The sequence below is a fragment of the Euprymna scolopes genome, chromosome 15, assembly GCF_053919585.1.
Source record: "Euprymna scolopes isolate OS-2025 chromosome 15, ASM5391958v1, whole genome shotgun sequence".
NCBI lineage: Eukaryota > Metazoa > Mollusca > Cephalopoda > Sepiida > Sepiolidae > Euprymna > Euprymna scolopes.
This window is the reverse complement of record NC_136496.1, coordinates 42,947,490-42,962,232: the sequence shown is the minus strand read 5'-3', so window position 1 is coordinate 42,962,232 and position 14,743 is coordinate 42,947,490. Positions and strand designations below refer to the sequence as shown.

General features: G+C 34.5%; 1 pseudogene; it reads right to left on the bottom strand.

The window, feature by feature from the left end:
- Window positions 1-8,261: 8,261 nt before the first annotated feature.
- Window positions 8,262-8,380, bottom strand: LOC145294494 (5S ribosomal RNA; annotated as a pseudogene).
- Window positions 8,381-14,743: the final 6,363 nt, after the last annotated feature.

The window sequence follows — 14,743 nt, the reverse complement described above, 5'->3', positions numbered from 1 at the left end:
GGATGATATTCTGTGTTTGGATTGACTTGCACAATCTCCAGACCTCAATCCTATCGAAAACGTATGGTATTACATCAAGCAACAACTACGCAATAATAAAATTTTAAATTTGAAAGAATTTTGGACAAAATTAAAGAAAAGTGGGATGCCCTTTCCCCAGAATATTGCTGCAGTCTAATTCAATGAATTCCCAAAAGATTGCAGGCTGTCAAATTGCAGAAGGGATATGCTACTAAATAGAAACTAGTTCATTGTGTTCCTGTTGTATTTGTGTTGCATTAATGTCCAAAAGTTACATTTAAATAACAATTTTTCATTGTGCAGACTTTCTTTTAGCCTCCCCAATTTGAAGTTATTTTTTAAAATTAAAATGAACACTAGAATAGTCTAATTAAAAGTAAAATATGAACAGGTAAAATTATAGAAGAATAAAAGGCCAATCAAATGAGGTAAAAGTTGTTTAAACAGTTACATTAAATTTAGCTTAATTTGCAGTTTTTGAAAAAATTACAAATGCGGACTTTCTTTTTGTCGCCTGTATATATACATGTGTATATATATATATATATATATATATATATATATATATATATATATGTGTGTGTGTGTGTGTGTGTGTGTCCGTGTGTGCGTGCGTGTGTCTGTGTATGTGTGTGTGTGATCAGAGCAATCATATCCACACTGATGATTTCCGGTAAAAAGACAAGTTAGCTGATATATATATATATATATATATATATATATATATATATATATATATATATATATAACTCATATCACACACACACACACACACACACACTCTCTCGCTTTTCAAACGTGTATGCTTACGTAGATATTTTCTTTTCTAAGTTTAATTTATTTCCAACTTCTTGAAATGCTTGTTCAAATGACATTTAATTTTTTTACATCGACATTTTACGAATCGTTCTCTGTCGTATTTCATTTTTTTAAACTTTGATTTCTACATTTAATTTTTTTAAAGAATTCTAATTTTTTAAAGAATGCAAAACGAATATACGTAAATAAATAACACCGGAGATTAGTAAAAATAAATAAACAAACAAAAAAGCACAACTTTAAGGTTTTAAAAATTCGTCTGATTGAAAAGAGAATGATCAGTTATCTTTATTAATACCACTATTATTTTGGTAAGTTACAAGCCAAAAAATTTGACATTTTTCTAACATATTTTTTCATTTTTATTCTTGTTACTGATATTTTTCTCAATTCATCGGAGGATCAACTGTTATTCATTTGTAGATTGTTTTGAGAAATGGTTTGGCTCTTAATTCTTTTCACTGACAACAATTGTTTTTTTTCTTTTTTAAAATTGACGCATCCCTTTCAATTATCCCCCCTCTTTTAGGGTTAACATTTGTTCTACAATTTTAAAATTTGGAAATAGTCACAAATCTAGCAAAGATGAAAATTCAGAATTTGATAAAAAACATTGTACGTTTTTAGCGTCCAAAATTGTTTATACGATCATTATATTTGTGTTTTCATTGCAATTTGAGATGTAATGACGGGTTAAAAAAAAAAGAGAAAAAAAGATTTCTTTGGTAGCAAATACAGCAATAAACATGCTAATAAGTTCATGATCGCCACCAATGTTTGGTTGGCGCAGGTCACAACAACCACAACAATAATAATACTTATAAAGTAGTTATCACCAGCCAGTGTTTGGTCGGTGCAGATCTAGCAGTGTCAGAAATTTCGTGAAAATAGTGAATAATTCCACCCCATCTTTCCAAGCTTATAACTCCTCGAAAAATGTAATTCAAGCCCTATTATTTTTTTCAATTAAAGGAGCAAGGACCAAGGTTTTATTAAAAAAAAACAAAAAAAAAACAATATGTTTATTTTTTAAAAAAACGGTTTTAAACTTCGGACTTTACAGGTAAATTTCTAAAAAAGCGATTTTTTTTAAATGTGAATATATTATTTATTGACCTTTTCTCTTCAATTTGTGATATATAAAAATCCCCGACATAATTAATTATTTACTTTTTAATAGACATTTCAAAATGAGAGGCGTGAATTATTCGACCCCCTGTCTTTCCAAGCTTATAACTCCTCGAAAAATGTAATTCAAGCCCTAATTATTTTTTCAATTAAAGGAGCAAGGACCAAGGTTTCATTAAAAAACAAAAAAAAAAGACAAAAAAAGACAAAAAACAAACAATGTGTTCTTATAAAATAAGGTTTTAAACTTCGGACTTTACAGGTAAATTTCTAAAAAAGCGATTTTTTTTGTTTTAAATTTGAATATATTATTTATTGACGTTTTCTCTTCAATTTGTGATATATAAAAATCCCCGACATAAATTAATTATTTACTTTTTAATAGACATTTAAAAATGGGTGACACTTGGGGGGGGGCGTGAATTAAAAAAAAAACGTTTGTCTAAAATATTATATTCGGTTTATTGGAAAGAACATAAAATTTCACATTGACCCTGAAAATATCGTAAAAATAGAATCAATAGAAAAATTTTGATAGATTTTTAAAGTTTAAAAATTGAAAAATATTGAGTTCGGAAAATTAATTACTGTTTAAAAAAAAAAATATTTCTATTACTTTTAAAACAACTGTAATAGTTTATTTTGGAAGTATAATCCATAAAGAAAATAAATAACCCACTTTTAACAGAGAAATTACGAGATTTTTATATTGTATTCGCAGTTTCGTGTTAGGGGTGTCAAAAATTCCTACAAAAATTCTGATACTGCTAGTGCAGATCACAACAATGATAATACTAATAAGTTAGTTATCGCCAACCATTGTTTGGTCGGTGCAGATCACAACAATAACAATGCTAAAAAGTTAATTATCGTCAACAAGTGTTTTATTATTGGAGATCGACCGTTATAATGTTGATTCCCTTAGAATGAAAATGGGATAATCCAAAAATGCCAAATAAACAATCGTTTAGAATCAACAAAAAAAAATTAATGTCGCAACTCCGCCGAGTAAAAAAAAAAAAAAAAAAAGACTGCGTTAAACATAAATATACAATGCATAACTATAATCAAAGGAAAGAATAAATAACTTTTCTACATAGATTGTTAAGTTTTTGTGTTTTAACTTATTCCAACGTGTTTTTCTTAAAATAATTGTAGTTTAACCCCGTCGATTAAATTTAAACATAAATGTACAACATATAACTTTGACTATATTTATGATCATATTAATAATTATATTTAGTGCTATTAGTAGTGTTCTTGCGGTATCTAAAATTATACTTTTTTTTTCAATCTTCATGTAAAAAATATTTTCTCTTCTTGGGAAGGGAGTTAAAATCTTTGTTTTACTAGTGATCCTTATTTTATTTTTTTAACTCATCACTAAGATTTTTTCTCAAGACAATAAAACAAAATGTAATCTCAAAATTACTTTTTATTTTGAACACTTTTTCTCTTACATATCAAGGGCCAACAAGTAGTATATATATATATGCAAAAAATTCAAAATTTAACGGTTTTAAAGACCAAAAACAAGTGCAGATTTTTTTTGCTAAATAAACATATATGGAAATTAAATTCGATATTTCGCTTCATCCATACAGTTGATTGAAAAGAAGTTTATCATTGATGAGGTCAGGCTCATATACCTTTAAGGGATGTAGGTTTTATGATATAGACTTGGGAGGGGTGATTTTTAGATCATCGAATGCGGTTTCTGTCGGCAAAGGAAAATTTGGGAATGGAGTTTGAGGCAAACCGTCAGAAAGTTAGTCTTCTCGGTTGCAGTGCAAACAACCTTAATGTTGTTGGATAGTGAGGAATTATGGACAATTAACAATATAAAATTTTCAGAAAGCAAGAGTTCCTAATTTCTGCAACTGGATACGTTTACTAATGGTTTCGGTATGTCTTCTCTTAGCTGCAGCTATTTCGCTCCAACAATTATTTCTAACTTCTATATACTTTTGTCTATTTTTACTGAACTTATGTCGGATAAAACTACGGATTGCATGCTGCCTTTGAGCAATGGCAGCTGCGTATGTAGGGTTTGTTATAAGAACGTTCGTATGGAAACCTGTGATTCAATTGCTGCTTTCAAACATTCAGTGTCATCATTTGCGCACTATTCTGCAAGAAGAAAATTTTTCCTCATCTTTGATATGATCTCTGATGGCTTCCCAGTCAGTTTTTTTTTATAGCACCTTGTTTTAAGTCGTTTTAACTTGGGTTAAGAGTTTAGGATGATGTCTATCATTATCACCACATGATCAGCATTCCAAAGTGGACGATGAGCATTTGTTCCACAATCCGCATGAACTGTCGTTCTGGGAGAACATTACTGTTTATGTCAGAAAATGAGATATAGTAAAGTTATTGTGTTGCTACCAGCTGCGCCTGTGTAACTAGAGAAACTAAGCCAATTATTATGATGGATATTAAATATATGCGCTTTAGCTAGGGAGAGTGCTGCATCTATGCTTTCAGAGACATGGTTGATTCGGGTCAAGATATAGGACAAGAAGGCGAAAAAAGCAAGCTTAATTGATGTTAATATCGCTAATTGGATTAAACAGAGATTAGATGGAAAAGGTAAGGAAATTTGTACATGGAAAAGAAAATGGAATCTTAGAACGAGCTCCATCAGTCCAGTAATTATAGTAGCAACCGAACTCATGAAAAAGTATTTAAAATCTAACTGACAAATATACCCGGTGAACTAAGGGCAAGAGAAATACTATTGCATTTAGGTTGGATTCTTAAAAAGATTTCTTAGTTGGAATGTATTAAATAGCAGGTGAATGTTTGGCATCCGTTAGGCTGCATCATTCCCAGAAAATTGAAAATGAAAAATAGAATTCATTTCATTTTAATTTGATTCCAAATGGCATTATCGCGTTCAAAGCGTTTGCATTAGATCATTCCTGTTCTATGCAGTAACTGAATTGCTGACTTTTGAACCGTATTTTGTTTTCTATATGCAATACAGGCTTTCAATTGCTTTCACGGCGTATCGAGAGGCGGAAGGCAATATAGAATAGCAACAGAGAGAAGAAAAGAATGTGTGGGCCAAGTGAATTGATTAATGACTGACACTTACTATTTTTGTCCAAGTCAGTTCGCTTTCCTTTGTATTGGCTTACACATTCAACACGTTTAATATTGCCATTCAAAACCAGCACGCGGATTTACTGCGCATGTGCGTCTGACCAGCCAAGACAGCATTTATTTTAAAACAACGAAACACACGTAAAATATCTGATCTGTAACCTAATCGTATTTCAGGAGAGGGTCGGACTGGCATGAACATTGATAGAATGCTTTCAGGGAAGACTAAGAATGAGAATACCGGCAGAAATCGAGATGACAAACGTCATGTTTCATTGCTGATGACAATCTCCGCATTGGTCCGTCAGTAAATCTGGACCAAATTCTTAACCACCATGATTGATCTAGAGACCAAACCTGATCATCTAAAACAGCTCAAATCCAAGGAATTCCCCAGAATTATTGCTTTTTGTTAAAGTTTACTAATTATAAAAAAAAAATGTCTGCGACGAAGTATGAAATGAATTGAAAACGTAAGGTGAATATACAGGTTGTATCAAAACATGTACTCACACTTCAGCTATAAGTAGCACGCTACCTCTTGGTGCGCGTTATCAGCGTTATACGGACAATGATGGCCATAAATTTGAATATTTGCGAACATGATTCTTCAATTAAATTTGTCTGCTGTATTCAAAACCATTTCATTTCATTCTACAAGGGGCGTGCAATAAGTAATGCCCCTGACCCACTTCCCATAGCAGTAGAGCAACGAAACTTGGCACTAGCTGAAACCACCATAAATAATTTCCCCCACTTCTTATCTGTGCCTAAATCAAAACGTAGATTCCATGAACAAAGCTTCTTTCTAAGAACTGCACGCCTGTGGAACTCTGTTCCGCTTGCCTTCAACCTGGATGTCTTCAAGTCCAAAACAAACAAATTCCTGATGAACCGCCCGCCTTATGACACCTTATCAATTCTCCAATACTATTGCTACACTATCCTATTGATTACTGTACACACAATAACCCTTATCCCCGAGTGGCCATTGGGCCTTGAGAAGTGGTGAACTCCATGTAAAAAAAAGAAAAAAAAGTTATTAGTCTTTCTCTTCATAGGAACCACCCAAGTCCAATTTCTCCCATCGTTTGATGCAGCTCTGGAGACCGTTTTTGTAGAACATCCCAGGTTGGTCCTCTAACCACGGCGTGACTTCAGAAATCAAGGCTGCATCATCTGGGAAACGCTTTCCTTTCAAAAACAACTTTATGGTTGGGAAGAGGTGAAAGTCAGAAGGTTCAAGGTCAGGAGAGTAGGGAGGATGGGGAAGGATTTCATAACCACACGCCCGTGCTTCTGATCTGGCGACATGCGAGTTGTGGACCGGAGCGTTGTCCTGCAGGAGGAGAGTACCTTTGCTGATCTTGCCCCGCCTCTTGATTTTGATAACTTCCCTTAATTTCCTCAAAAGTGAAGCATAATAGGCGCCTGTAATTGTGGTACCCTTTGCCAGGAAATTTATCATCACTACTCAGTCCTGGTCCTAGAAGACCATGAGCATGACCTTGCCAGCGGAGGGCTGCACTCTTGCCTTCTTTGGAGGTGGTGAGTCAAAGTGCTTCCACGGCATTGACTGGGCTTTGGTCTCTGGATCATAGTGATGGACCCAGGTTTCATCCTGTGTAATCAGTCTTTTGAAAAACTTTGACTCATCTTCTTGGCACATCTCCAAATTCATCCTTGAGCACTCGACGCGTTCTCGCTTCTGGAATTGTGCGAGCAACCTGGGAATCCATCTGGCAGACACCTTATGCACATGCAAATGGTCATGAATGATAGTTTCCACAGACCCTGTACTAATCTTGACATCTTGGGCTATTTGACGAATAGTAATGCGCCGATCTTCCAAAATGGCAGCCTAAACTTGACGGACAGATGCACCATCAATGGCAGAAGGGGGGGTCGACCAGGTCTGGAAGCTGTTTCCACAGACTTCCGGCCATGTTTGAATTCCCGATGTCAACGTTTTACAAGGTCATATGATGGGGCATTATCACCATAAGTTTCTTTCATTTCATCAAAAATCTCCTGTGGTGTGCGTCCTTTCAAATACAAAAACCGGATCATTGCTCGACATTCAACAGGCTCCATTTCACATCTGACTCAGTTCAAACACCTGTAAAACAGAAACCACAATTAGTTCAGAGCTGTAATTTGCCACATAACCCGTAGAGATATAAATCATTTCACATACACAATTTCAGCTAGATCAGAGAACTAGAAGTGGGTCAGGGCATTACTTATTGCCCACCCCTCGTATATTAATAAATGAATGTTTTATCGTTATTCAAAATGTGAGAACATTTTTGAGACAAACCGTATTTCATTCAATTCACGTATACAGTTGTATTACTTTCTTCTGTTAATACAATTATGCCTTGGCGACATTTGAATTCTTATATTCTCTCTTCAACTATGGATTAAATAAGAGAAGGGAAAATCTATGAAATAACAGCAGTTTATCTCTGCTTATGTCGCATTGTTTCGTGTCATTGTTTTTCAGAAACAACTTGAAATTCTGGGGTAATTTTTTATCACATAATTTTTTTAAGCGTCCAACTAAAACAAACACAAACCAAATTAAAATGCCAATCGGAAACGCACACATGTGTACACATATATCTAAACATTCTAATACGTATTATTACGCACACACGTCAAGGGTGTGTGTGTGTGTGAGACGTTATTATACCTATTCGAGTTTAACCGACTTCCTCCAAAGGAGGAAGTTTTATCCATCCAGTGCGGTCGTAGCTGAGATTGAACTCACTACATGACTTTGTAGTGTAATTCAAATCTTGTTGGTAGCTGAATACTTGATGCTTCGCCAGAGCTATCAAGGGTATTTTTATCGTGATGCCATCACTAGATGGGTTGCCTACCACGGCTTACGAGAGGCCCATCTACCCTCGAGAGAAGGATAGATCGCGCCAGTTTCTCAACCTGGTATTTTACCTCGCGGTACATACAGCACCTCGCCTTCCCAAATGGTCACCCATCTGTAACTGGTCATGTTCAACTTCGGTGATCTGGCGAGAACCGGTGTGTCAATGTGATTGTGCCGTATATAAATAAAGTTTCACATGAGTATCAAATCCACAAGCAGTCCCCAGTCGCATGTATATCCCCGTAGGGGAGATGATGATATTAGTTTTTTTTTGCAGATCTTGCAGGGAGGTGCCTACATACAGCACCTGGAATTCACAAACTGGTCACCCATTTTAGTAATGACCAGGCTCAACGTCGCTTAACTTCGGTGATCTGACGAGAACCGGTGTGTCAATGTGATTGTACCGTATATATATATATATATATATATATATATATATATATATATATATATATATATATATATATATATATTTGTGCGTGCGTGTGTGTGTGTGTGTGTGTGTGTGTGTCTATAGAACAAATAAGTAAACTGTTTTAGAACACGCTTTTAGACGCGAACAAAATTTTTCTTTTCATTTATTTCTAATTAATTTGGGATTTAAAAATCCCTCGTCAGAGAAAGAGTTCTTAAGTTTTATTGATCTTTCCTCGAAAGTAAAAAAAAAATATATATCCTCACGTTCTGTTATCGAAGTTTTTCTGGTATTACACGTATAATTCTTTAATTTTTTTTTATTCATCCGGTCGCCAAATATGAAACTGAAAAAGTAAAAGCATCTTGAAATGAAAGATATAAAATAAACAATTGAATTGTTTTAAAACACGCTTTTAGTGTATTTATTTGCTTCCCCACCAAAGCAAATTAGGCACAAGACCGTTTTTAATGTGGGGTAAAAACCAGCTCCCCCAAAAGTAGGCAAAAGGGGGCACTCTGGTTACCAAAAATCATAATTGTCCCAGTATAGAGGGTTCACCCTCCATTGACTGGTACACATTATCTTAAGTGCAGCATCTGCAGAACAGATGGTATTTATTTGCTCCCCCACCGAGCAAATTAGGCACAAGGCCGATTTTTAAAGTGAGGAGTGAAGAGGAAATGGGGACCAACTCCCCGGGGAGTAGAGGAGCTGGATAGTGACAATTGGTATGAAGGGTTGCCCCTACATTGACCAAGGTCTTATATGTGGAGTTGCCCCCACATATGGTCTTTGCTTGCAGTATCTGCCGGAACAGATACTACACTTTGATGGTATTTATTTTCTCCCCCACCGAGCAAATTAGGCACAAGGCCGATTTTTAATGTGAGGAGTGAAGGGAGAGGGAAGGGAAAAAGGGGACCAGCTCCCGAGAGGTGGGAAATGGGAGCTGGTTAAAAGTCAGGCATGTGGGGTTTCCCCCACATCTGGTCTTTGCTAGTCATAGCTAGTCATAGCTTGCAGTATCTGCCGGAACAGATGGTATTTATTTGCTCCCCCACTGAGCAAATTAGGCACAAGGCCGTTTTTAATGTGAGGTAAAAACCAGCTCCCCTAAAAGGGGTCACTCTGGTTACCAAAAATAATAATTGTCCCAGTATAGAGGGTTTCCCCTCCATTGACTGGTACAAATTATCTTAAGTGCAGTATCTGCCGGAACAGATACTACACTTTTTGATCCCGGCCCGAAGGCCAAGAACAACAGAAAAAAGGCAAGCCTCTTTTCTAAAATATTTTCATTATTTGTCTAATAAATTTCTGATTTAAAAATTCCTTTTCAGAGAAAGAGTTATTAAGTTTTGTCGTCTTTTTTCATCGGAAGTAAAAGTAAATAGACCATGCTCATGTTGTAATATCGAGGTCACACTGGCTCGTAATGCACGTAGAGCTCTTTAGTTTTCCTTTTTTATTTAAAAATCCGAAATTAATTAGACAATCCCCCCCCCCCAATTTTTTCGCATCTAAAAGTGTGTTCTAAAACAATTTATCTGTTTATTGTCTCAACACACACACACATTAGAAAAAAGAAAACAAATATTTTTTTGCATCTAAAAGCGTGTTCCAAAACACATTATTTGTTTATTCATTTTGTTTCCATTTCAAGCTGCTTTCATTTGTCAACACTTTTTCATTTCCATATTTAGCGACCTTTCGTCATCCGGCTTGATAAATAAATCAGAAATTAATTAGAAAAAAAAATACTTTTTGCGTCTAAAAACGTGTTAATATGTTTATTCTATACTAGCATGGGTGCCCGGTGTTGCCCGGGTATTTGGAGGTGTATGTTGAGCAAAAAAAAAAATGTGGTAGTAGGAAGGCAGGTTTGAACCCGTACCGCAAAGGAGGAAAAGAAAGGGGAAAAACCTGACGTCTTTGCTGCTACGACCAGCGACAAACCGGAAGTGACGTAGATTTTGATTAAGGCTAGACAATCGAAAGGGAAGAAAACTTGAAAATATCGGCAAAAAAAAAAGCGACGCCCCTGTAGAAAAGTGCCCAGTTGAAGGTGAAGATATTACTGTTTTTTTTTGCACATTTTTTCGATATTTATTGTCTGAAAGGTCGAACTTCAAAACGATACTGATCTTGTAAAAATCCGTCGCCTCTGTCGAAAGTTTTAGGCAGACATGCAAACATACATACATACATATATACATACATTTATATATTCGTAACTCAAATTTCCGACTCAAACCGATTAAAAAGCTTGTCCTATCTCTGAATACCCTTTATGTAAAATTTCAAATGTTTAGACCAGAAATTGTCTGATTAATTTGGTAGAGACTGAAGCGGTCAATTTTCTTAAACCCCTATTATGACCACTTAAAATTTATTGTTTTGAGCTCAAATCAAGTTATTAAGTTAGATCCGTGTCTAAGAAACCTATATCTAAAATTTCAAGTGTTTGGACCCAAAATTGGCTGAGAAGTTTGGTAGAGTTTTCAGAGGTCAAATCGTTGAACTTTGACCCCTTATACAAATTTCTGGCCGAAAACCGATTACAAAGATTTTCCCAAATCTCAATACCCTGTATATCAAATTTCGAGTCTGTAGACTGAAAATTGACAGAGTTATTGCGTAGGGAAATGGACACAAATAGACAGACACACAGACAGACTGACAGACACGTTCACTTTTATAGATATCTAGATAGATAGACTGCAGTGTTCACCGGCACATAAGTGTAGTACTGGCTAGTTTGGAACACTCAATAAAGTTTAATATCTTTGGTTTCTTATACGCTCATGGGGTTGATGCGCCAATCATGTATTCATTGCCCCACCAATGGTTTGTAAGAAAAAGAACAAAAGTTTAAAAAAAGAAAAAGAAATAATAAAAAAATTATTGAAGAAAAACAAAGTGAACAACTCAAAGTCTCCAAAGAAACACCCATGCCACGGGCAATTGTTCGTCGGCGTTAGGTTGGCTGACCTTCTTTTTCTGCTTGATGTGTCCTGAAAGAAATTAACTCCATTGGATACTATTCGTTTGTTATTAAATAACACATTCTGTAAGCAACAATAAAATAACCCCAGTCGTAAGATTAAAGCTCAGTCGAGTACGTTCAATTGAAATAACGGTAGATACTCGCAACTTTATCTGTGTGAAATTTTTTTTAGAGAAAAGACAATACCCACTAGATTTCGAAGTTAATTTTGTACTTTGTAGTATACGTAACTCTAACAGTACTGTTTTCAACACCGAACTATACCAGCAACACCATGTTCACTACTGAACGATATATATATGTATTTGTGTTGTGACGATTAATCGGAATCAGTATTGGGAATCGGAAAAATCGAAACTTCTTGTTATGTTCGGATCGGTATCAGAATCGGTATTGGAATCAGAAAAATTTGTGCCTATTTTCCGATGCCAATAAAGATTCTTTTAAATGTCGTTGTTTAGTTAATTTTGTTTAAAACAAAATTTGCCACTGTTGGTAGTAATGTTAAAATAATAAATAGTTATTGATTTTAACCAAACAGTAAAACTAAAATCTATAGATTATCCCCCACAAGTGTATATTTTATATTTCAGAAAATATCTGCACATTTAACATGCGTTTTTTACGGTAACGGGGGAAAATAACAACTCTATAGTTAGATATTTAGAGATCTATAAAAAATCCGAATCGGAATCGGTAATTGTATCGGAATCGGGAAAATATTAAAATCGTCCTAACACTAATATCTATCTATCTATCTATCTATCTATCTATCTATCTATCTATCTATGTGTGTGTGTGTGTGTGCGCGCACGCGCGTGTACTAGAAGGATCCGTGTATCGGCTTTACCCGGAGGAATTCAAAGGCTTATTGAACTATGACATTATTCAAATTTTTGTAATTTTGAAGTACCCACAAAAAATATTTCTTCAAAGTCAAATTGCCCATCCAAATTCAGGAAGAAAAACCATTACCGTGACTCAAAATGCACAAAACTTTGATGTATTCTGTTGTTATTTTCCTTTTGCAAAACTCCATTATGTTCTGCAAAAACAACAATTTTGCCCTACAAACAACCAAACTCTATGAATAAATATTTGAAGACACAAAAAAGTTGAAGTATAAAACCTGTTTCCCAAATTAGGTTTGATGTGCCGTAAAACAAAACAACCAAACCGAAAAAAAAAAACAATATTGAAAGTGACTGTAAAATATTTAATAGCCTTATGCCAAACTAGGTTGATATCTAGTTCGTGATGGCAATCCATTTTGATTGCCTAAAGGTGATGGTTGGGCGGAGATATGAGAGAGTTGAAATCAAACGCATTAATAAAAGCGATTTCTGAGTACAGATTCGTACGTTAATTAATGGCGAGAAGCGAAGCTGAACCACGGAATATCGGTTCGTAATCAGAATGCATAAAACTCCCATTCCATCTTCCTTGCTGTGCATACTACATGCATTACATAACGAAAGCTATTACTTGAATGGAAAAGTTTGTGCGACGTCTAAGGGATAAAGGTGACCCCAAATCGGAAATTAACGAAAATGACTTCCTGGCGGATATTTTCTATTTCTTTTCTGATAACACTTCAAATAGAGAAGACGTAAACATGATAATTTCTCCAATGAAGGGCGTACATAATATAGCTAGGTGTAATGAGATGAGCTGTCTTCCATCTCTCCCTTTCTCTATCCACACTCACAGAATTAAATGGTCTCTATTTTTCTGCAAGTTTTCTTTTTTATTAATTTCATTTTTAGAAAGCAAGATCGGCGTCGACTGATTTTGTCAATAGACGATGCAAAACCTGCCTCTACCCCAACGACAACAGGTGCGTAATAATTTATAGATGCATTGCTAAGTGAAAATATAACATAACCGTTTCTATATTGTTTGGATTCTTCGGAATATTGTTTACATCTTAAGTGCTATTCGTACAAAAGCAACCTCTCAAACTCTAAACTTAGTGTCAAACTTGGGAATTTTTCTACACACATTGATAAATGCAAATAAACCACACAGAAGCTTAAAAAATACCAGTTACTAAAAATATAGTGGTTGATCTAATTCATTTCAAGAACGGCTAAATTATATTCTGCTTGAAAGCGTTACTACTAATGCCTTTGGTTTCAGCTTTGCCATCACCACTAGACGATAAGCATGGACAGCAATGACTAGACGAGAAGAAATCAAGATATGAAATATCTAGTTAATAAAGACAACATCCTACAATACTATAAAATATGATTTACATTTTTTTGTTTTTAATTATTCGTTTGAAATTAGAACGTAGACTTACATTCTAATAGGTTTGCCAACAACAGCACCAACACCACCTCGAGCTGAGAATAGTATTGTCAGAAAATTCGAAGATTTAACGATTTCTTGTTGGATGCACGAATGTTAAGAAAACATTAGGTTAATGACATGTAATAGATATGATCTTTTGTTTTGTTCTTGTATTTGAGAATCAGCTATGCATTTGGATATGTTCGCACTTGCTGTTCTATTTAAAAAAAAAAACGCAGAGCAAATCAACGCAAATTTGGTTAACATAGCACGTATTCGCGCCTTTTTAGTAACAATACACACCGTGTAATAAAGCGAATCACATTTTTTTTTAAATAAGAAAAAAAAACCCAGTAAAATGATGAGTAACAAGAAGTACAGTTTTCACCACTGAATTTCCGATCAGACATTGAACAAAATCAATGTTTACAGTAATATTCATGAATAGATAATGGCAGCTAAAAACGATAAAAATTTACCCTAAATAATTTCAAATTAGAGGTTTTTTATTTTGTTTTTTTTTGTTTTGTTATATATTTTCGTTTTTGACAACTACATGTAAATAACCTACAAAATATCCATATTAATGGAATACAAAAAAATGTTTTAGATTATACAGAGAAAATCATTTTCCTATATAAATTTAACGTAAAATGAGCATCCACTTTCTGGACAGTTACGGATAAATCGAGACATATAATTGATTTTTACTTTAAAAACTTTTCAATTTCTTACATTTTAGAATGAGGGGCTATTTTTAATTCTAAAATAAGCGATTACTTGTAAAAAAAAATCAACCATCGAGAAAAATACCCGTGTTTATCTAAATATAAGTGACGGTACGAACGTTAAGAAACTTCACCAAACAATCTACACAAACTAAACTATTTTTATTTTACTAATTTTACGCTAAACCAAGTAAAATTTTTAGTTTGTAAAGTCGGTTTATTTCAATTCGTATTGTGTAGAACCATTGAAATTTGATTCGGCTTTCTCTAGAAAGTCAGAACTGCTTACGTCACAACAACAAATTTCTAGAATAAAAAGCATCCCA